The 22,143-nt window shown below is 36.0% G+C and overlaps 1 protein-coding gene and 1 long non-coding RNA gene across 9 annotated transcripts in view; one reads left to right on the forward strand and one right to left on the reverse strand.

Annotated features, from left to right (window-relative positions):
* The window catches only part of LOC137250787 (uncharacterized), an 865,562-nt gene that overhangs the window by 813,948 nt on the left and 29,471 nt on the right, over positions 1 to 22,143 (forward strand). The gene's annotated exons all lie outside the window — the stretch shown is intronic.
* LOC137250794 (uncharacterized) overlaps positions 1 to 22,143 on the reverse strand; it is a 195,319-nt gene that overhangs the window by 118,461 nt on the left and 54,715 nt on the right. The window contains exon 2 of the long non-coding RNA XR_010953066.1: positions 10,474 to 10,618. This is a non-coding gene — a long non-coding RNA (uncharacterized lncRNA). The remainder of the gene's footprint in view (positions 1 to 10,473; positions 10,619 to 22,143) is intronic.

Raw genomic sequence — 22,143 nt, forward strand, 5'->3', positions numbered from 1 at the left:
GCTGTGCACATATTAGCGCCGATTTGTACCAAATTTTTCCAGCGTAGCCCATAGCCTCCATGAGCTTACCAGAAAAGTAAAGCTTTTGGATGGAAGAAGGAGCAAGAAGTGGCTTTCCAAACATTGAAGGAGCGGTTGTGCACTGCCCCAATGTTAGCATATCCGATTCCAGGAGCAAAATTTATTCTAGACACAGATGCGAGTGGATATTCTATAGGAGGCGTTTTATCACAACTGGTCGATGGAGAGGAGAAGGTAGTTGCATATTACTGCCGTTCGATTGGAAAACCACAGGGGAACTACTGCGTTACGCGCAGAGAGCTGTAGGCATTGGTAGAGTGCATTAAACATTTTCACAAATACCTCTACGGCCAGCGATGCCGTGTCAGGCAGATCACGCAGCGTTAAAATGGCTTCTGCAGTTCCGAAATCCGGAAGGACAATTGGCACGGTGGAACGAGCGACTACAAAGCTATGACTTTACCATTGAGCATCGAAAAGGTAGTACCCATGGAAATGCCGATGCAATGTCACGAAGACCATGTAGTTTGGAATGCAAGCACTGTTCAAAGGCCGAGGCTAAAGAAGACATTATAGATGTCCGGCTAATGAATATAACGTGCACGGATGAATGGGACAAGGTACAATTAAGAAAGTGTCAGCTAGTAGATACAGGTCTGTCACATGTTATGCAAGGGCTCGAACGGAACGAAAGACCAAGCAGAGAAGAGATGTCAGCAGAGAGTCCCATTGCGAAGTCATATTGGGCACAGTGGAACAGTTTAGAATTGATATCCGGTTGCCTTCATCGAGTATAGGAGAGTGAGGATGTTCAATGCAAGAAGAAACTGATAGTTGTTCCCAGGAAGAGGATTCCAGACGTGCTCAGCGAGCTGCATAATGGTCCAAGTGGATGTCATCTTGGAATCACAAAGACGCTCAAGAAAATTAAGCAGAGATTCTATTAGGCTGGTTGCCGTCAGTCGGTCACCGAGTGGATTGTCAACTGCGAGGTATGCAACAGAGTGAAAGGGCCCAAAACACGAAGTCATGGCCAGATGAAGCAGTATATTTCAGGTGCACCATTTGAAAGGATCGCCATGGATGTCGCAGGTCCATTTCCTACTAGCAACCGCGGAAACAGATACGTACTGGTGGTTATGGATTATTTCAGTAAATGGCCAGAGGTATACCCAATCCCAAACCAAGAAGCAGAAACAGTAGCAGAATTGGTTACAAACGAATGGGTTGCAAGGTATGGTGTACCAATGGAGTTACATTCTGCCCAAAGCAGGAATTTTGAATCAGCTGTGTTCCAAGAAATGTGCAAGAAGTTGGGCATTCGGAAAACACGGACAACTGCATTGCATCCTCAGTCCGATGGTATGGTGGAACGTTTCAATAGAGCGTTGGAGGAGCATTTAAGGAAAGTAGTAGACAAGTACCATAAGGACTGGGATACACACATATCATTATTCTTGATGGCCTATCGATCGGCAGTACATGAGACAACGGGCCAAATTCCCGCAAAGGTAATTTTTGGCAATGACCTTTGACTGCCAGCTGATTTGAAGTATGGGATAGATGCCGATGCGGAGAGGAATGTCAAGAAATCCACTGGTGTCTTGGAAGAAGAGCTGAGAGAGATACACGAACTAGTAAGGCAACGAGCAAAGATTATGAGTGACAAGATGAAAGCGAGGTACGGTAAAGCAATTAATTCGGAAGGGTTTCAGGAAGGAGATTTAGTGCTGCCATACAACCCACAACGGAAAAAAGGTTTGTCCCCGAAATTGCAGTGTAACTGGGAAGGCCCATACAAAGTTGTAAAACGGATCAACGATGTAGTGTACCGCATACAAACCATTGGCAAACCACGAACCAAAATGAAAGTGGTTCATTTGGAGAAGCTAGCAGCGGTTAGATCGAGAGATTTGTCTGATCGGGACGATCAGACTTAGGTGGAGGGCAGTGTTACGAATATTAGCAACACTAAGGGGTACTGCCATCTCTTGGCTGATGCTAAGCAGTGACGTGAATTCACATCAATAATTCGATCATTATGTATCTACATAAACGAATCAATAATGCGTCTACACATATGTACGTATACGAGCAGCGGAGAACCAATGCACAAACACATGCATATATATATCTTATCTGAGTTGTCACAAGAGAGGGCAATAATTTGTGCAAGTATTACTCAAATGAGAAGTTATAAACATAGTTGTGGCTGGCGATTTTGTAGCTGAAACTAACTAGTAAGTTCTAGAATGGAAAAGCCTGGAAGTATGCAATGAGAAATCAAAAAGTATAAAAGGCGCGACAGTAGAGGCGAAGAGAGAGTTTCATTTGAGCTATCAATCAGTTTGGTTGTTAAGCAAGCTAGTTCCAAGTATAAGTGTTATTGTGAAGTACTTTAATAAAGGCCATTTTTCCATTATTCAATATTGGAGTTATTTATTCAACAGTTTAGTGATTCGAACTTGGCAGAAGGGCAAATAAGAGGATTTGCAAGTAAATTCGTTACAATACATACATAGAGATATATGTACATACTAATAAATGTACTCCCGAAGTTAAACGGTTTTATTTAGCTTGACTTGACAGGCCAATCGGCTACAAGCTTCAAACTTAGAATAAAGTTCAGAACCCGATGACAATGCAATAATAAGAAAAACAACTCCGGTATGTGGCGCATGGAGCGAAATATTTCAAAAAATCGGATTTGTGGTCCGATTTGGCTCATATTTGGAACACATAATACATACATGAATAGAAAGCAACATATGAAAAAAATCACGGTAGGTGCGGTAAGGATCGAGATATTAAAAATACTCGTATCTGTGGTCCGATTTGGCTCATATTTGGAACAAATATTACAGACAGTCCGGTAGAAGTGACATCAAAATACTTTGGAGTTCGAGGGATTAGATTGTAACAAATTGTCAGGAAAGAATCCTTGTAATAATGAATCACTAAATGAACTAAATAGAATGAGAAATAATAGGCAATTAAGACTAAAAACTTTAAAATATTTTATTTCACCATTTGATCTGATTCAATATGTATAAATGTGACACATAGTGCGACGTGTTGAAAGTCACGATGAAAGCAAGTATGCTCGTAAAATTCACAGCGAACTGGTACATGAATTTCATTTTCAACCTGCCAATTTTGTGTTACATCTTAAAATTTCACTCTCATCATTTCATAACGCGCCTTTAGAAGTATAACTTCAAAGATCATTTCATTTTCATTTCAGCATTTCAACAATTCGCAACCAGAATTAATAACCATCTATTTATCACTGAAACAATACCATGACCGGAGAAACGAAAAAACAGCTGAAATTTTCTTTGTTTGGTATCGAGTGGGAAATGTGAGCGTTGCGTCGGAAATTGGCATAATAACTGTGTGTTTGTGAATAAAATAGTATGGCGCGATGAGTATGATGTTGCGTGATGACGCGTAGCGTAAACGGTCACACTATAGATTTACGAGAAGCCACTAACAGGTTACTCTTAATAGTGGAAACAACGATAGCGTCAAAGTACACAGATATGAATATTGCCCTTAAATGTGAAAAAATTACATTTCAACTGCAATAACAATAAAATCTGCGGTAATAATATTGTAATTGGTTTGGTATGATAACAAAGTTTTTTTTAGAGTGTGTGGTCAAAGGAAAAGGCAGTGATTGTAACTTTTATAAATATGTATATGCTAAAAATGTTTAACACTGTGAATATTAAAATTGATTGAAGAACTTTTTACAATATAAGCGTGAGAGTACCACATCAGCTAACTACATAAAGCTTAATTTTCAAACAAATACTCACTTCAAAGAAAGAAATACCAACTTTCAAACTTCAAAGTAAAGGGATAGGGAAGGTTGAACTGGACGGTCAATATTTTGTTTGACAACCAAACGGAAAAGCCCCAAGTAGGTACCAGGACTTACGTTATTAAATAAATCCGCCATCTTGGCGAATACTAAAAGTTTTCTATGACCTAGTTTAATAGCTGCCTCGAGATCTGGTAGCTCTGCCACTCCTAGTAGGTGGAGCCTTCACCTGGCGAGTGCAGGGAACGAACATAGAACGTAGTCAACCCTTTTTTCCTGCAGCTCGCACATCCTTCATCTGCTGTTACTGATGAGGTCTCACTTATAAGTATGGAATTCCAGAAGGAAGTGTCCAATTAGTATGCCTATTGGAGCCTTAAGTCTTCTCTCTTCAGAGATATGAGCCACTTTGTGAGTCTAATCTCGTAGGATTTGCACATAATCTAAGAAATATTTCAGCCCCCCACGCTTCAGTTCACGCCTTTACTGCTTGATGGATTATATGCAACTCCTACCTCATTTTAATTTTTACCAAATGAATCGATACATCTACCGTCGATTCTTTAAGTGCAGAACCCTCCTTTGCCAACTCATCGACTTTTTCGTTACCTGAACTCCCTTTATGGATGGGAACTCAGTGCATGTGTTTAATCTGGTCTGAGCAAAATCTCTCTAATGCCTCTTTGGATTCCAGGACAATTTTTGATGAAGTATTGTGTGACATTAATGCTTTGATCGCCGGCAGACAATAAATTTATGTATTGACTTCAGCTTTAAAACGCTTCCTCCATAGTCTGTACTGCTTTTTTCACGGCTACAATTTCCTCCTGAAAGACATTGCAGAGGTGTGGCAGCCTGTATGATCTACTTATCATCATGGACCGATACAGTAAAAAAACAGACCCGACCTCTTTCGTTAATTTTAAAATATGGCGCTAACCCTCCGGCTCTATTGTGGCCCCAAGATGTCCTTCGAAGCTTAGGTAATGAATAATATAGTCCGTTGGCCCTATACAAGATGTCGCTATACCGTTGTTTGATTACGCTATGTATTTGGCCATTAGGTCTGCAGGTGGGATGTGCAGAATAACATGCAATGCTGTTGTGAGTGTGGTTCTTTGGGCTCCAGTCATTTACGCTTAGCATTGTTAATCTGCAAATCCGCTCCAGATTTTTGATATATACTTTGTTGTGTGGCTCTCCACCAAACAGCTCAGTAAAGTATGGATTTGACAATTGGTGTAAATGCCCAATGGGAGATTTTTGGTGACAGGCCCTACGTGTATCCCAGCATCATCCCTCGCTTCCATATGGACTTTACATGGACACTTACTATCTAGTAAAATTGTTAGATATTTTGTGCTGTTATTTTCTTGTAGAGTTACCCCTGCAATCTTACGCTTAGTACAATTGGGGCCCTTTATCTCCTATTAAATAATATTAGATAGTTATTTTCGAGTTTGCGGTTAATCCGACTCCAGATGCCTAGAAATGTAATTCCGAAGCGCTTGCTCCATCAGGGAGCTGATTGTTGGTAAACATCTTCGGAATACGCCGAGATTTTGACTGTTCCACTGTCTAACCGCTTAAGAAATTGGTTGATAACCATAATAATAAAATAAAAATAAATACTTGGCGTGATTTACCTTCTAGGAGATTAAGGCCGAACTTCTCTTCCAATTTGAAATTTTTAATACAAATTGTGTGTGACAGGACCAACTCACTACGGTTTCTGTTAAGCTGATGAGTTCTCACTGAGAAGCGGATTATTTGCCAATTGCTTTAAAGAAACTTTGGTGTGGTAGGCGGGACACGCTAAGACTTCCATATATGAAAATAATGAGGTGAAAAAGAAAACAAGTAAGGACGGGAATGTCTTCGGCTGTGCCGAAGACTTCATACCCTTTATGAATGGGGCTGAACAATAATCTTATCCCATTCGTAATCTCCAAATAATGCGCTGTATAAGATAAGAAATATATAGTGAACAGATGTACATACCTAAACGATTTTAAGGTAAATATAAAAAAATGGCAAAAACCCCCTTTTCTGAACTATCGGTAGTATGGGATTGGTATATACTATATACATATAGCTCCGATCATAGTGATTTTTTCAGGAAATTTTCTATGATATATTAAAATATATATCACCTAGTTTGACGTTTATACTCTCTCAATTAATGGAGAAATGGCCAAAAATCTTTCTATGTGAACGATCGGTTGTATGGGATATAACTATATATAGCTCCGATCAAAGTGGTTTTTTCAGAATATATTCTGTGATATATTAGTATATATATCACCTAGTATATACTTTCTAAATTGCGGCAGGAATGACCAAAATCGTCTTAACTCAACGATCGGTTATATGGGAGATATATGTTATAGTGGTCTTATCCTACCGGATCCGACAAATGTCTAATATAATACAAAAATACACCCTTGTGCCAAATTTCATTGAGATATCTCAAAATTTGAGGGACTAGTTTGCGTTCAAACAGACAGACGGACGGACAGACGGACAGATGGACAGTTGGACATGGCTATATCAACTCAGTTAGTCGCCCTGATAAATTCGGTGCACTTAATGGTGAGTCTATCTTCTATATTTCTCAGCGTTACAAACATCGGACCAAAGTTAATATACCATTTCATGTTCATGAAAGGTATAATTAATTTATCCACCTCCGTATTCGAGATATATTGTTAAAATTTGGAATGAGGATTTCCTGCTATTGAATATGAGCCAATTCGAACAACAACCACGACTTCTCTTTATGCATAAAATTATATGGAAAATACCAAAAACATGATCCTTTGGTAATTAATGTAATTTTGGTTTAGTTGGGTTCAAATGGAAGGAAGGTGGCTTCGCAGCTAATGCCAGTAGAAAAATAATATTGTTTCAATGTTCATAAGTTGACAATATAATAAGAAATTGTTATTGAAAACCAAAATTCCTATATATTTCGCCCCCGTGATATAGTTACAGAATTCCAGCACTGGTATGACAAAATCACACGGAGCCGAAAGATTAACCGATATCGGAAAAGTAAGAGCTATCGAAAAAATAACCGATAACGGAAAAATAACTGGTACCGAATTTGGTTCCCCTCATAGATTTAGAAAACAAAAATTCAGAAATACATATACTTTTTTCAGAAAATATAACTCAGAAGTCTTTTTTCAAAAAGTCTAAATTCTAAGTCAAAATTCAGAAATTTTTTTCAGCTGTCTGGTTTTCTCGAAGCATTGGTTCATGGTTGTTTGTCCCACTTTGCCAAAAACGTTTAGATACATATCCAATCATTTGGGCTACAAATAAGCTATACATATTGTACAATTTTGGAGGGAATTTGAAGTATTTATTAGCTCTTGTATTTGTTCCAGAGAAAATGATAATTAGTGTGCTCGAATTGATATCTGAAATGAAATTTTGGGTGGACAGCGAAGAGAAGGAATATAATTCCGAAATACAAAACTTCTTCAGTTATTTCGAGATAACATATATTTGATTGCAACTTTCTGAAAAACAGCACCGCCGAAATTAGTTAATTACATGCTCGAAATTGCACACCGTTTAATTTTAAATTTTATTACTTTTTCTTTATGCATATTACCCTCCAAATAAATAAACGTTTTGAGTTTTAGAAAAATTTTATGTTTTTTCTGTCGCCTGATTACTTTCTGAATTTTGACTTCTAAAGTTTGACCTCAGAATTCTGTCCTTCTGAAAAAACGGTTCTGACTATTGTTTTCTGATAAAATTTATTTCTGCATTTTATTTTTCTGAATCTATGGGGACACCATCGAATTTATAAGAGGCCTAGGAGCTGTAAAATAGTTTTCATACAAGACGTAGCCATAACACCAAAAATTCTTTATCAAATAAACATGTTTATATAATATAACAGGCCCTCAAAACTGAAAAAAAATCAAGAAAATAGATTAAATATTAAGTATGTTGACAATTTAAAGTATATCTTGCAAAAGTGTTTATTCCCCCTTTGGTGTAAACACGTGCCGGTAATTTATAAACAACTGTTTTTTAAAAATGTTTAAAAATTAAACGAACTCATATTCGATTTAAAAAAAAAAAGGTTAAAATACTTTTTTTATTAGCTGTGATTTTGTAAATAAAAACAAAAATACATTGATATGATTTCGAAAAGGTACGTGACCACCTGTACTGAAATTAGTAAAATAAAACGTGAAAAAGCAAGACAAGTTTTATTATGCCACAAGTGTGAGCGATGAAATAAAATCCAAGATTGTTTGCACATTTCAATAAAAGGGGCTAACTTTTTGTACATTAATGTTAAGTAGACTTGTTTATTCATTAATTTTTATTTGACATTTGTTATGATTTTATTCTTAACGTTTTACCAATCAAGAAATCAATAGATTTTATGACTTTTGTAATGTATTGGAGGCGTGGGTATATGAATGTGAGTTCTCTGTAGGGAGATCAGTAACTAGTGATATAATGTGATGTTTTAATTGGGACACTTTATATAATATTTCATCTTATACTAGCTGCTTAAAACTCATCAGTCTTTCAACTCTTGTTAGAAGAAAGATTTGGAACGATTGAATGTCTTCAAACCAAGTTTGACAAAGGATGGCGTAAAATCGCTTCAATATACATCAACTGTCAGAAAATTAACAAAACAAAGCGAAAAAGGAAGAAATGTTTAGTTTAACATTTCTGGAAAAATTACTAAATATGTCGATTTGAAACCCCATTCCTTCTGAACGAAATTAAATTTAGCTTTCGCTCTCAAACTGCGAGACACTAAAAAATTATAATTCTGAATAAATGCAGAACAAATTTCGAACTGAGAAAATCAACCGTATCAGTATTTATGTCAAGATTATGGCTCACACTCTTAGCTCGGACTTCCTTTTTAAAAATAAAAAAATTTGTCTTCTTATCTTACTCAATAACACTGCGTGGCACCAAAAAATACTCGAGAAGTCAATTTATTTCTAGTAGATCTTTGGCTCCTCGACTATATACTTATAGTATATACTATAACTTTGTTATCTATAAACCGCTTCTCAGTTTCTCTTTGGATAATATAAAACGATTTTTGTTTAAAAACAAAAAAAAAAGTATCAAAAATTGGCAATGATAGTTTTCGCATCTAATATTTTAGATATACTTGATTAATATGATATTTTCTGAAAAACTACTACTAGCTATACTATAAGATTTGGATGATAATATGTAACTTATATTTGAGTTAATTTGTACTAAACACGCCTTAATCCTTCAGAGGGCAATTTCTGGGAATCTGAAATAGTTAGTGTCTGTACACACACACTTATGAAAGGGTTTTTGTGAGAAAATACTTTGTATCGCATAGCTGGTGTTAGACTGATCCAAGGATATTCTTTTAAAAGCGGGCGAAGGCCAAATATAGAGAAAGGTATCAACTAAAATATTGCGAATTTACCTATCCTAAAGAGGCAGTTGATTTAAAATTTGGAACTATCGAAAAAGGAAATAAAATCTCATAAGAAGCAACATGTGGAATTTTGGTCTATTTCGGAACCACCGAAATAGTGTGGGCAATACATCAATGTCCAAACTGTTAACTGGTCAATATATCTCTTTTAGACCACCATTGGCGATTTCATGACAACAAAAAGCTGCTAGCCAACGAATTTGCTATCAACCAGCAGGAATACTCACGAAGTATCAAGGGTCAGTTGACAACAGGAAAACAGAAATGATACTCCTAACAGTTACATTAGCATTGAAACCTTCTTCCAAAAAATTACAACAAAGAAGGCATTTTTAACCACTTAAGAGAAATATTAGACTACCGACTAACATATTCGGCGCAAATTTAACAAGTTAACAAGAAAACATCGAAACATGTAGCATTGTTAAGTAGGCTGATGAAAAACAGATGAACAGATGAACAGCGAAACTAATAACAGATGTGAAGCATGGAGCACCAGAAGCTTTTTCGAAGTAAATTATTACGTTAAGCAAATGCTCTCAAGATAAAAATTTGCGCAAGACACAAAAAGCCGCCATGATGAAACATACATTTAAAAAAGCAACACGGGCAATCCCCGATTAAATCATGATGAAATTATTTACCTAGATGCAGCTTTGTTTTCAAGCTCGCTTGCAAGAAAAGTCACCTAATGTTACAGCAAAAATGCTGAGCGGCCGAAAAGAGTGGCAACAAATCAATAACATCGTGGAAACCATACTCAAAGCATAAATGCGGGACTTGGACGCATGAGAAAAAAAGGGTCTTAAAACATTATGTATGGAACGCCACCCTGAAGTTTTGATAAGCCAATACTATCATTTGAAACATCTTAAAAACTTTACCATACTTGTGTTATTATCATGATTTTACCCACATTTACGCCCACAGCGCAAATTTATCCAAACGTCGGCTTTCAAATATATTCTGTCTTCAAGCAATTATGCCATTAAACGTTACTTAAAAGATCTTAAATTATTGCAACAAAATAATTAAAACCTACTCTAGCCTGTATGCATATACCTACGCATTGAAACATCTGTTTACATATATTTTTTAAAAATTTCTTTTCATAACTAACAAAATTCTCTTTTACTTAATTTTTTTCACTTACCCTCATATTTTATAGTCTTTTCGTAATTTCAGCACATTTTTCTCCTCATTATTCATCAAGAATTCCATTTCGTTTATTTAATGCATTGAATACAAATTTTCCACTCGCATTGCAATTTCAAAATCTAATTTTCGGCGCATTCGCTCTAAAAAGGAATAAAAATACACACAATAAATTAGCTTTTGTCTGTATATAACTATGTATGTACATATGTATCCATATAGTATGTAATTTTCGCTGACTTTATTTGAAATAATGCTTTCGCCTTCTATTATCTCAAAGTTTAAAGTGTTTGTTATTGTCGTTGCTTTTTTGCTTTCATTTGCTATTAAAGAAATTTATTTCTGTCTACAAGAACAACAAAGGCAATGACTTGCGTGTGGCGCTTTGTATAAGTTTGCTTTTATTTGCCAAAAAAAAAAATATAAAAAAGTATGCAACAATCACCAGCAGTCAGTGGTATTTGTTGTGAATCTATGTTATGAGTTTTAGAATCCTTACTATATTTGTTCAAGCACTACTGGTGAGAGCTACTTGCCCTGTGTTGCTATTGCAATGAGCAATGCTGCGGTTCGTGTGCTCTCTGTTACCACATATGTATGTAGGTATGTACGAGTACATATCTGAATAAATTATAGCATGCTTTGGTAAAAGTGCAGACTCAATCTACGGACATGTGTACGGATATGCCTTGCAGGAAATGGAGAAATTTCAAAACTATATCGTTTTTCTTTTTATCCTAAGATTATAGCTATGTCCTGGCACCTCATTGGGGTTCTTCCGTCTGGTCGCCAAACAAATTCTGGAAACACTATGCACACATTCAGTCTATGTGAGCTCTTTATTGACCGGCCAGTTCAACATACCCTAAACTTATAGCTTGTGTATAAGAACTTACACAAATAAACTTGAAGTGGTAATCTATACATATTATAAATCAAAGTTTTAAATTTTGGATAGCGCCGATTTCGGACACTACTGAACGTATTCGGCTGCATCTTTCTTTAAAAAATTCTTACAATTAGCTTTACGACGAGCTCAAATGAATTAGGCTTCGTTTTTATTTTCCGTGTTTTTCCGCGCATTCGTATTAAAGCTTAAATGTTGTATGGAGAGATAAATGCGAATGATGTTGTGCGCATAACTTTTCATACAAAATCCTAGCGCGAACAAGATGTGCCTCAACAAAAACACTGACATTCTCAAATATAAAACCTTTGTGCTTATTCTACCATGAAAATGAGTGGAAGTACAAAGGCAAGTACAACTAAAAAGTTGTTTGATAGATATGCAATAGCCAGTTCTCTCCTTATCGCTTTTTTAATTGATATCTTTATGTTGTTTTCGCACTTTGTTTATTCTTACTTCGCTTTGGCTCTCTTATCCTGTCTGAGTTGACAGTTCAGATATCAAAATTTTGAATTACATGTAGATTGTGTTTCTGTTCATGCGCCGCGAATAAACAGGAAAAAAAAATAAAAAATAAAACACAAATGCGATTTAGCTGTCCGGACACTACACGCTGTAAGGTTGCGGGCTTTTACGAATGAGCATGATTATCGAAGGTTAAATGATAACAGATCTATTACAAAACTTTGAGCCACAAATAATGTTCAGCAATGCAATCAGTTAAGTAATATGACTATTTTGCAATTGTATTTAACATAAATATTTATATATATGAGTTTTTATTTTTGAAATAACGCTAAATGGAAAATCGAAATACTTCCGAACGAAAGTAAATACTTCATAAGTAATTTTTATACATTGTAAAGAATTCTGGGGATTTCCGATTATTTCGCACCTTCTGCGAACATTCGTGTCGCTGAACAGTCGAATAAATAAATCCAATATTCAGTATTCCAATATGGTCTTTGTTTAGTCTACTTCATAAAAGCGTGTTTAAACCAAACTGATTACAGATTTCTCAGCTTGCGCTGCTTTTATACTCTCCGGTTTCTAGTTCACCCATTTCTTCTAAGGTCGAGTCATTTCGCGAACAGTTCGAGAACAATTGTATCTCATGCTTCGTTACCAGCTATATACATGTATATTTGTAGTTGATACTTTTCTTATATCCATATGCGTGTGTGTGAGTGAGTAACTAATTCGGCTTATTACTACATCTGTGTGTGTGAGATATCTCTTCGGTGCCTTCTATACATGTGTGTAAATGATGAATGATGTGTTTATGTACACAAGTTTGCATTGCTTTAATGTCTTTGATGTTGTGATTATTTACTAACATAGTGCATAACATAGTGATGCTAATATTCGCCACAATATGTACATAGAGCTCATCACAAAGCCTCGCGCAATCATGACCGGCTAGTTTTAAATTACTGTATATATATATAACATCAGAGAGAACCTGATTTACATGCACATTAAATATTCAATGGCTTTCAATTGATGGTTTGCAAAACTTTTTTAATGGCCTTTTCAGTTTCCCAAAATATTACCAAAAATCTGTTTCTTGTCACAAATTCGACCCGTATCAAATTTAATCACTTAAAATTTCGTTGTCGATTTTTGTTAAATTAGGCGTGGTAATTCTGACATGAAAATTTCTCCGTGAAAACTCATTTGCATTGCAGATGCCTTTCGGAATCGCCATATACCATGTAGATCCCGTCCCGCCAATTTGTAAGAAAAATCAAAAAAAAAAAAAAATGAGCGCGACGCAAGTTTAAAGAGAAGCTCGGCCTAAAATCTGTTATGAAGTTAACGCGACTTTATTTTATTTATGTAGTTATATATTGATAGTAGCAAATATGATATCTTTCGCTATTTAAGTAAATTTATAATACCCTTGCGTACAAGTACGCGCGGAGTATAAGAAGGAAAGGAGGTGAAAAATAATGTGTTAAATTTCCAAAGTTAATAAAATCTGAACTACCACTTTTATGAGATATCTGTAAATACGTACATTCGATCGATATTAAAGATTTGTTTTCAGAGAATATGTAAATTCAGGCATATATGCTAAAATTACAGCTTTTATCTGGTTTGCTGTTATCGAAAATTTCCGATAGAATTAATGCTTCAATGACATTCGGTCAACATTTTTTTATGATAAGCCTTGTCCCATTTCATAAGTGTGGAAGATCCAAATTACGCAGCATAATTAAGGATTAATCGATGTGGAAAAATTCTTGATGGCTCCAAGTAATTGAGAAACTCAAACAATTAATGCACATCTTCAACGAATGTGCCAATAAATTGATAATTTTACTCAGCCCATGTTTGTTTTGTCCCATTTTTAGGTGCCACAATTGCCCTTTCTCGAAACATTTTATTTAATTTGATTGTATTTGTATAGTTAGATTGGAAATATATTAGCTCTTAAAGCTTCAGATTATGTCATAAGTTCCCAAAGGTTTGAAGGAACTTTTAGAGTCTGGTAATTTAAATGAGAAGTGAGCTGTGCGTCCGCGATTCCTAGGAAAGCAACTGCCACAGCGATTTCTTTCTTTGGTCTCACATCAGGTTTTATTAAATTTAACAGAAGTGTTTTTTACCGGTTCCCCCAGGTGCATCCAAAAATACCAACCATAATGATTATAAATGAAACCCAAATCGACAGTTAAACTTTAGGTGTTAACATAATCTAAGTTTGTACGGCAGCAGCGAAATTCCATTTTTGGAGAAGGTGCCACGCCTCTTTTTCCACAATTCCATATTTTACTGGTGCTATTAGAACTTAACATCATATAGCTCATTACCAGTTTTCAATATTCCACAATTGCTACCTCCAGAGATACGCAATATGAATTTTCCCTTTGTATGGGAAGTGCTATGCTCCCTTCTTCCTCATACCACATTTCCAGAGTAATGCAGTATCAAAGACTTCATTTGTATGGAAGGTGCTACGCCCATTTTATGTATGGACATTTTTTTTTGCCTATGCCCATCCCTGGAAGGTTTTTAGTGGGTGTTTCAAATTTGATTGTGATCGGTCGATCCGTTTTGAACGCAATAATTTGAATTGTTGAACCATCTTGAAAATTTTTTCAAACAACAATGTATGTCATATATAATAATGTATATGTAAATATCCTGTCAAATTTCAAGCTTATATGTAGGTGTTGAAAGGATAAATAAATGACGAAAATCTTCTTTTACGAAATATCAATTGTATGGGAAATATGTGCTACAGTGGTCCGACCCAGTCGGTTCCAACAAATGATTAAGCGGACACCAAAACTCACCCGCTCACCAAATTCCATCAAGATATCTCAAAAATTGAGGGAAAACTGGGAGCTTACACACAGACGGAAAAGACCATATTCGACTAGACCTAAAACTTATATGTATTTCCAATGGTATATGTGACCCGGTTTATGAAAAGGTGGCTTATAACTAAAAAAAATTACTACTACTAAGAAACTGGAGAAATGCATTATTTATCTTTAACATCTGTTTCTCTCAATTTCTTTTTTGAGTCATAAGCCACCTTTACAAAGACCGGGTATGGTGTTATTCATAGAAAAAAATTTGTCGCATCCGTGGCTGTTCATCAGTTTATGACCAACACTTTTAAAAGATATTTCAGAATCTACGAGCATGGGATCTTCGTTTGTCTCCACTCTCACATTCACAAGTATTTATAAAGTACATCCATTTCTTCAAAGCTCAAAACAACTTAAAAAAGAAGAGCGAAGTAATTTCAAGCCAATTTTTCTAATATCCTAGGATTGTACACCTGAAATAAAACCAAGTTCCATTTCTTTTCGCGTTCATACCACAAGAATATGGCTACAAATATATAAAGATATAAAACGTAACAGACAATGTTACAACAACTCAAATTTCCTTGATTCCTTGATTATTTTTACTCAAGAATCTTATTACAATAAATAATTTTTTATCTTCAAAATGTGATATTTTATTGCCGCCATCATCCATCACATACATAAAATATAATTTAAACCATTATTTATATTTACTGGATTTCCTAAATGGCCTCACTGTTGGTGGCGCAACACATTCAACTTTGACTGGCTATTATCCATCGCAGGCACCAGGAGCTTTTACTTTGCCATTATTATTATTTGGTAGTATTTGCTATTGTTTTGTAGAATATATAAGTAGAATTCAAGTGGCTGCTAACCTACATAAGAAGCCAATCTGGGAAAATACTAAAAGTTGCATACGTGCACCGCATAGGGTTGTTTTTTAGAGTGCACCACATTTGCAAAATTCAAAATCTAAAAAGATTTCTACATGAATAGTTTAAAAGCGAGAAAATGAGAAAAGTAGAATAGGTAAGAAATGCAAGCAGTGAGGCAGACAACTCAAGCTATCAAAATTATACTTTAGTTGCACTGAGGCTTGTTTCATATGTTGAACAATGCCGGTAAGGAAAAAAATTTGTTTTATTTGCGAAGCCCAATAGGGAAAATAAGTGGTTCTCACTAAGTGGGCTTCTGGTGTATATAAAGCCACTACTAGGACGTTTTAAATTAGAATTACATGAAATTACTCGTAAATGTAGCATAGGGATGATTATTTAAATAATTATTTGAAGTTATGTCACTGCGATGACATTTCGTCGCAGCTTCTTTTCACGATAAGAGAAAAAATAGTAGTTTTAATTCTGTGGAATATTTTTTTTCAAGCCTGTTCTGAATTCAGACTCGATTTTGAAATAAAGCCCTACTGATCCCGAGTCGATTTCCAGGTAGTATTCTCAATTCCGATTTGTTCTAATCGATATCGAATTGTTTTGCTCTAGTATGTGACGGAGTGGCTTAGTTGCTAGCACCTACGATTTTACGCGACATAAGAAGGCTAAGAACTGCCAATGTTGATTTTGAACGAATCCTTTCCAATACTGATCTGTTCAGGTAATTATGTGGCGGTAGGCTGGATAGTGATAGCTGCGAAAAGTCAATAAATTGAGGAAGCTGCAGGGAATCACATGCGAAAATTCGAAGAGTGGTGAAAGGTACGAAGTAGTGGTATGTAATAAAATATGTAATAAAATATGAATGAATAATAACACATGTGGTTGGGGCAAACCCTCTGGGCAGTGGATATCAGCAAAAAGGGGTATTAATAGTCTCATGCACACGATATTGCAGCACAAACAGAGTGAAGCGCTTCCATTCTTCACTTCGGCGCGTTGTCACAATTAATTTAAATTTATAGATAGGTACCTCGAAAGTATTAATTTAAGTGGCCAAGCGGTGGACGTAGACGTTACTAGGAAAGTGTAGTTGGTGTACAAACAGCTCATCGATGTTTCGGGTTCTAAAAATAAATATAAAGCACACTAAGGTAGCGTCTAGCCAGTTCCCTTTAAGTCTTCAGGAGATACGGCACTATGGATTAATGAGCTGGTCGCCCGATTTTACTTTCTACGCAAAATCGGAAGGCAAGTTTACAGTGAATTATGAAAATAAATTGCTGCGACTATCTGTCCTGAAGATAGCTATTTAATGCACTCCTCCAACCACGTTTTGCAAAGAAGCTGAGGCATGCGCCTTTCCATCTCCTCGCCGCCGTATTTGAGTAAACAAACACACTTGAGATAAATAAGCGCTGTAACCTTCAGCGATTAAAATCCCTCAATTAAATTTTAGACTGGGTAAATGATTCATAGCTGTGCACAGCTATAAACTTAAACTTCGATTTCTACCTTAGAATATCAAACACAAATATAAGATCACAAGAGGCCTTTGGTCAAGTTGCAATAAATTTGAACGAGTGGCAGTTTTGGTGTCCTTGAATATAAAGCTTAACTTTTCATACCAACACTTCAACTCTCCACCATCTGTCCTTAAACAGTTTTATTTTACCCCGGAAGTTAAAATGCCTAGTAAATCTTTAGCAACATGTTGCATCAAGACCTAGAAACTACCTGATGCATTCGATGAAAATGTGAAAAAGTGGTTAACGGTAAAATGATTGAGTTTCAAAGTGTTGGTAAGGGATGTTACTTATATTATAATAGCCAAAACCTTACCACTTCTAGATACTGCCCACATGGCCGATGGACACCCTGTGACCAGTTTAGCTTTTAAAAGCTAATTAAAAGTAAACTAAACCAGCTGCATTTTTAGTTAGTTCAGAAAAATAGTATCGTTAATTTGTTGCTATTTCACATGGTAATTAAATTATCCATTGAAGATCTTATGGCTTTCTGCACCAAATATTTTGTGACTAATCTTTTTAAGCCCTCCCGGAGTGCAGATCCGAAACGAAAAGGAAGGCTCTAGTAAAATTTTATAGCTAAAGTATCTGGCGTATAAAATGGCAATATTATTAGCTTTAATTCATGTCTCAACTCTTGGGGCGCTCGCCAAAATATCTAAAGAAATGTTTCTTGGCTCTAAAGTACCTCATAGCTTGTGTGTAGTATTTTTTCTTTGCAAGTGTAGTCAGCCATAGCAATGGGTCATAAAAACGATTAAGATGGAGTAAGACTTAAATACATCTTACAGTAACATACTTCAATTTAAGACCGTCAGCCCCATCTATCATGGAATTCTGTATACGCGCATTTAACTGCCCCGTTTGACTGTTTGCGCATCAAAAAATTTCAATTTTATTTCTTCCCTAAAATTGCTATTTTTATAGCTCATTAATTTTTGATTTATTCGCGTCGCGGTTGAACGCGCAATTTCTTTAGACTATTTTGGAGAATTATTTTATTTCGCTGCCTTTGCTTTAAAATAATTTCTATGCACTTCTGCGTACATGTGCGGACGTTTATGCATTGTAACTGTAAGTGTGCGATTGTCTGAAACAGCTAGCGAAGGATAATAGTGCTCCATGATTAAGCCGCTCACAGCCATGTACGTATATACAGTCTTCTATAAATTTCAATACGAATACTAAAATGCGCCTAAAGTTATACTTCACTGCCTGTTAAATAATGCGCTACGTGGTTGCCAATTTGAGTAAAAATTCGAGGAATTATTTTCGTAAAATTTTTTTGCTTAGTGCCTTTACTTCAGGGTTCGTCTCTCTACAAGAGATTTTGAGATTTCCACATGGGTTGCATTGAACTAGCGCGAGTAAAAAAATAACAATTTTGAAACAAAATATTTTCTGAAAAGTGACATCTCGAAGATGAAGTTTTTTCCACAGTCTTATTTCATAACAATGTATCTTTTGGCCATGTCTACATAATCCTGAACTCCTGAAACTTTGGTTCACTAGGTGATATTGGTACTTTAGTAATAAATAAATAAATAAATAAATAAATGTAAGGCGCGATAACCTCCGAAGAGATCTAAGGCCGAGCTTCTCTTCCAATTTGCGTCGTGCTCCTCCTACAAATTGGCCGGACGGGACCTACATGTTTTATGCCGACTCCCAACGGCATCCGCCAGGCAGATGAGATTTCACTGAAAGCTTTTCTTGGCAGAAATACACCCCGAGCGCTTGCCAAACACTGCCAAGGGGCAACCCCGATTAGAATAATTTTCTTCTAATAAAAAAACCTTATTTCTAAAATTTTGAGGTTGCTTTTTTCAGGGTGTGAACCCAGAGCATACGGTGTGGTAGCAGCGTTTTATATTCATCTTTGATTTTGATCATTTTAGCAAATTTTTTCAGAAAGCTTCATAAAAATCCCAATAAAAAAATAAAAGAAAAACACTTTAAACACCGATTTATCTCCGATAAAGTTTCAGACGAGCTTCTCTTCCGATTTGCGCCATGCTCCTTTTAAAGTTTTCCTAGAAATGAGCAGGACGGGACCTGTTTGTTTTATAAGGCAGCTGCAGGGCTAATGAATTTTTCCTGATAAGTTTAACAAGGCAGAAATACACTCGGAGTGTTTGCCCAACCACCTCCGAGGGGCGATCCCGTTAATAAAATTATTTTCTAATTAAAAAAGGTGTTTTCTAAACTCTTGATATAGCGTTGACTTACACCCAGGACCATTGGCACCTTGGCAGTCACATCTTTGTTAACCGATATGAATTCGAAATTCGAAAAGAATAAAGTCAAAGAAATAATTCACTTAGAATAAAGTCACTCAGAAATCCAACAGTAGCATTCGAGGGAGGAGTTTACTGATGACTGTAGTAAGTTCCCCTATGTTAACGGCGTGTAACAAGTACCAACGAAGTTTTCTTATTGACTCCGAAAGATATAAGGATAACCCAACTTAGTTGAGGGAGATTGATTGAGAAAATGATCTCCCTTCGTTACCCCAATTGATATCAGCTGAAAACGTGAGCTGACGATTTCCAGACTTAGTTTCTCTCAGGGGGGTTAGAAATAAAAGGCAATGATTAATATTAAAAATTACACTAGTATTTTAGTATTTTAGTTCAAAGGAATGTGCAATAGAAAAATGAGAAGTAGAGTTTAAAAAGCAAACATTCAATTGCTACAGTTTTACCTTTTAATATATTCGGGGACTCTGCGTTCTGGCGGTGATGATCGCTGCAGTGACCTTTTTTATGGTTTTGAAAACTTGTTGTTTAAAGGAAGAACTTACGAGCGTGCATATACTGCTGCGGCTTTAATCCAAGTGACCAAGTCCCATTCCACGCGTTCCGTTTACCCCCAAAGCTAACAGGCCTTTGGCGGGGTAACTTAACGAAACGTCACTTTTTCTTTTAGAATAACGGCCGTTACAAACAAGCGGTTTTGTATTAGATTGCATTAGGCTGGCCGGCCCTTAAATTTTCTTTGGGGTTAGCCTGCTAGGCTAAACATCAGCTGTAGCAATGAATTGATGTAAAATTTCCTATGCGATTAAGAGCTAATTATTGCTGATGATGATACGACTACAGAACATTCAGCAGGAATGCCTGTTTAGTTAAGCGGGAATATAACTTCCCTATTTGATATCCACTTTAAAACAAAAAAGTACGTAAGATCGTCACTACTCAAGGTGTAAAATAATCGGAAAAGAGTAGATTTGTAATAATTGTCGGTAAATAAGATCTCTAACGTCAGTTACTAATAACGCGAGCTTGAATCGAGCTCAAGTCCTAACAATAATTATTTTATCATTATTATTGTTATGATATATTTTTTTCTTAATTGAAAAAACTTTAAATTAGAATAGAAGATAGAAAAAATTCGATTCAAACTCGCGATCTTACAAATAAGTAGGCCGATATAACAACAAAAAGTAAGGAAGGCTAAGTTCGGGTGTAACCGAACATTACATACTCAGTTGAGAGCTATGGTGGCAACATAAGGGAAAATAACCATGTAGGAAAATGAACCGAGGGTAACCCTGGAATATTTTTATTTTGTATGACATGTATATCAAATGAAAGGTGTTAATGAGGGTTTTAAAAGGGAGTGGTGGTAGTTGAATAGGTGGTCGTTTTTTCGAGATCTCGGCATAAAGGTGGACCAGGGGTGACACTAGAATGCGTTTGTACAATATGGGTATCAAACGAAAGGTGTTAATGAGAATTTTAAAAGGGCGTGGGGCTTAGTTCTATAGGTGGACGCCTTTTCGAGATCTCGGCATAAAGGTGGACCAGGGGTGACACTAGAATGCGTTTGTACAATATGGGTATCAAACGAAAGGTGTTAATGAGAATTTTAAAAGGGCGTGGAGCTTAGTTCTATAGGTGGACGACTTTTCGAGATATCGGCATAAAGGTGGACCAGGGGTGACACTAGAATGCGTTTGTACGATATGGGTATCAAATTAAAGGTATTAGTGAGGGTTTTAAAAGGGAGTGGTTGTAGTTGTATAGATGGTCGCCTTTTCGAGATATCGGCTTAAAGGTGGACCAGGGGTGACTCTAGAATGTGTTTGTACGATATGGGTATCAAATTAAAGGTATTAATGAGGGTTTTAAAAGGGAGTGGTGGTAGTTGTATATGTGAAGGCGTTTTCCAGATATTGACCAAAATGTGGACCAGGGTGACCCAGAACATCATCTGTTGGATACCGCTAATTTATTTATATATATAATACCACGAACAGTATTCCTGCCAAGATTTCAAGGGTTTTTATTTCGCCCTGCAGAACTGTCTCATTTCATTGTGCTTAATATGGTAGGTGTCACACCCATTTTATAAAGTTTTTTTCAAAAGTTATATTTGTTTCATCCCTTTTTTCGTATTTGGTATAGAATTATGGCATTTTTTTCTTTTTTGGTAATTTTCGATATCGAAAAAGTGGGCGTGGTCATAGTCGGATTTCGGCCATTTTTTATACCAATACAAAGTGAGTTCAGATAAGTAAGTGAACTGAATTTAGTAAAGATTATCGATTTTTGCTCAAGTTATCGTGTTAACGGCCGAGCGGAAGGACTGTGTATAAAAACTGGGCGTGGCTTCAACCGATTTCGCCCTTTTTCACAGGAATTAGTTACCGCCCCAGAAACTAAGCCCCTACCAAATTTCACATGGATTGGTAAATCGTTGTTCGACTTATGGCATTAAAAGTATCCTAAACAAATAAAATGATAAAGGGCGGAGCCACGCCCATTTTTAAATTTTCCTTTATTTTTGCATTTTGTTGCACCATATCATTACTGGAGTTGAATGTTGACATAAAAAAAAAAAATAAAAAAAACACATACCAAATTTCATCAAGATACCTCAAAATTTACTCAAGTTATCGTGTTAACGGACGGACGGACATGGCTCAATCAAATTTTTTATCGATCCTGATGATTTTGATATATGGAAGTCTATATCTATCTCGATTCCTTTATACCTGTACAACCAGCC

The sequence above is a fragment of the Eurosta solidaginis genome, chromosome 4, assembly GCF_040869045.1.
Source record: "Eurosta solidaginis isolate ZX-2024a chromosome 4, ASM4086904v1, whole genome shotgun sequence".
Taxonomy (NCBI): Eukaryota; Metazoa; Arthropoda; class Insecta; order Diptera; family Tephritidae; genus Eurosta; species Eurosta solidaginis.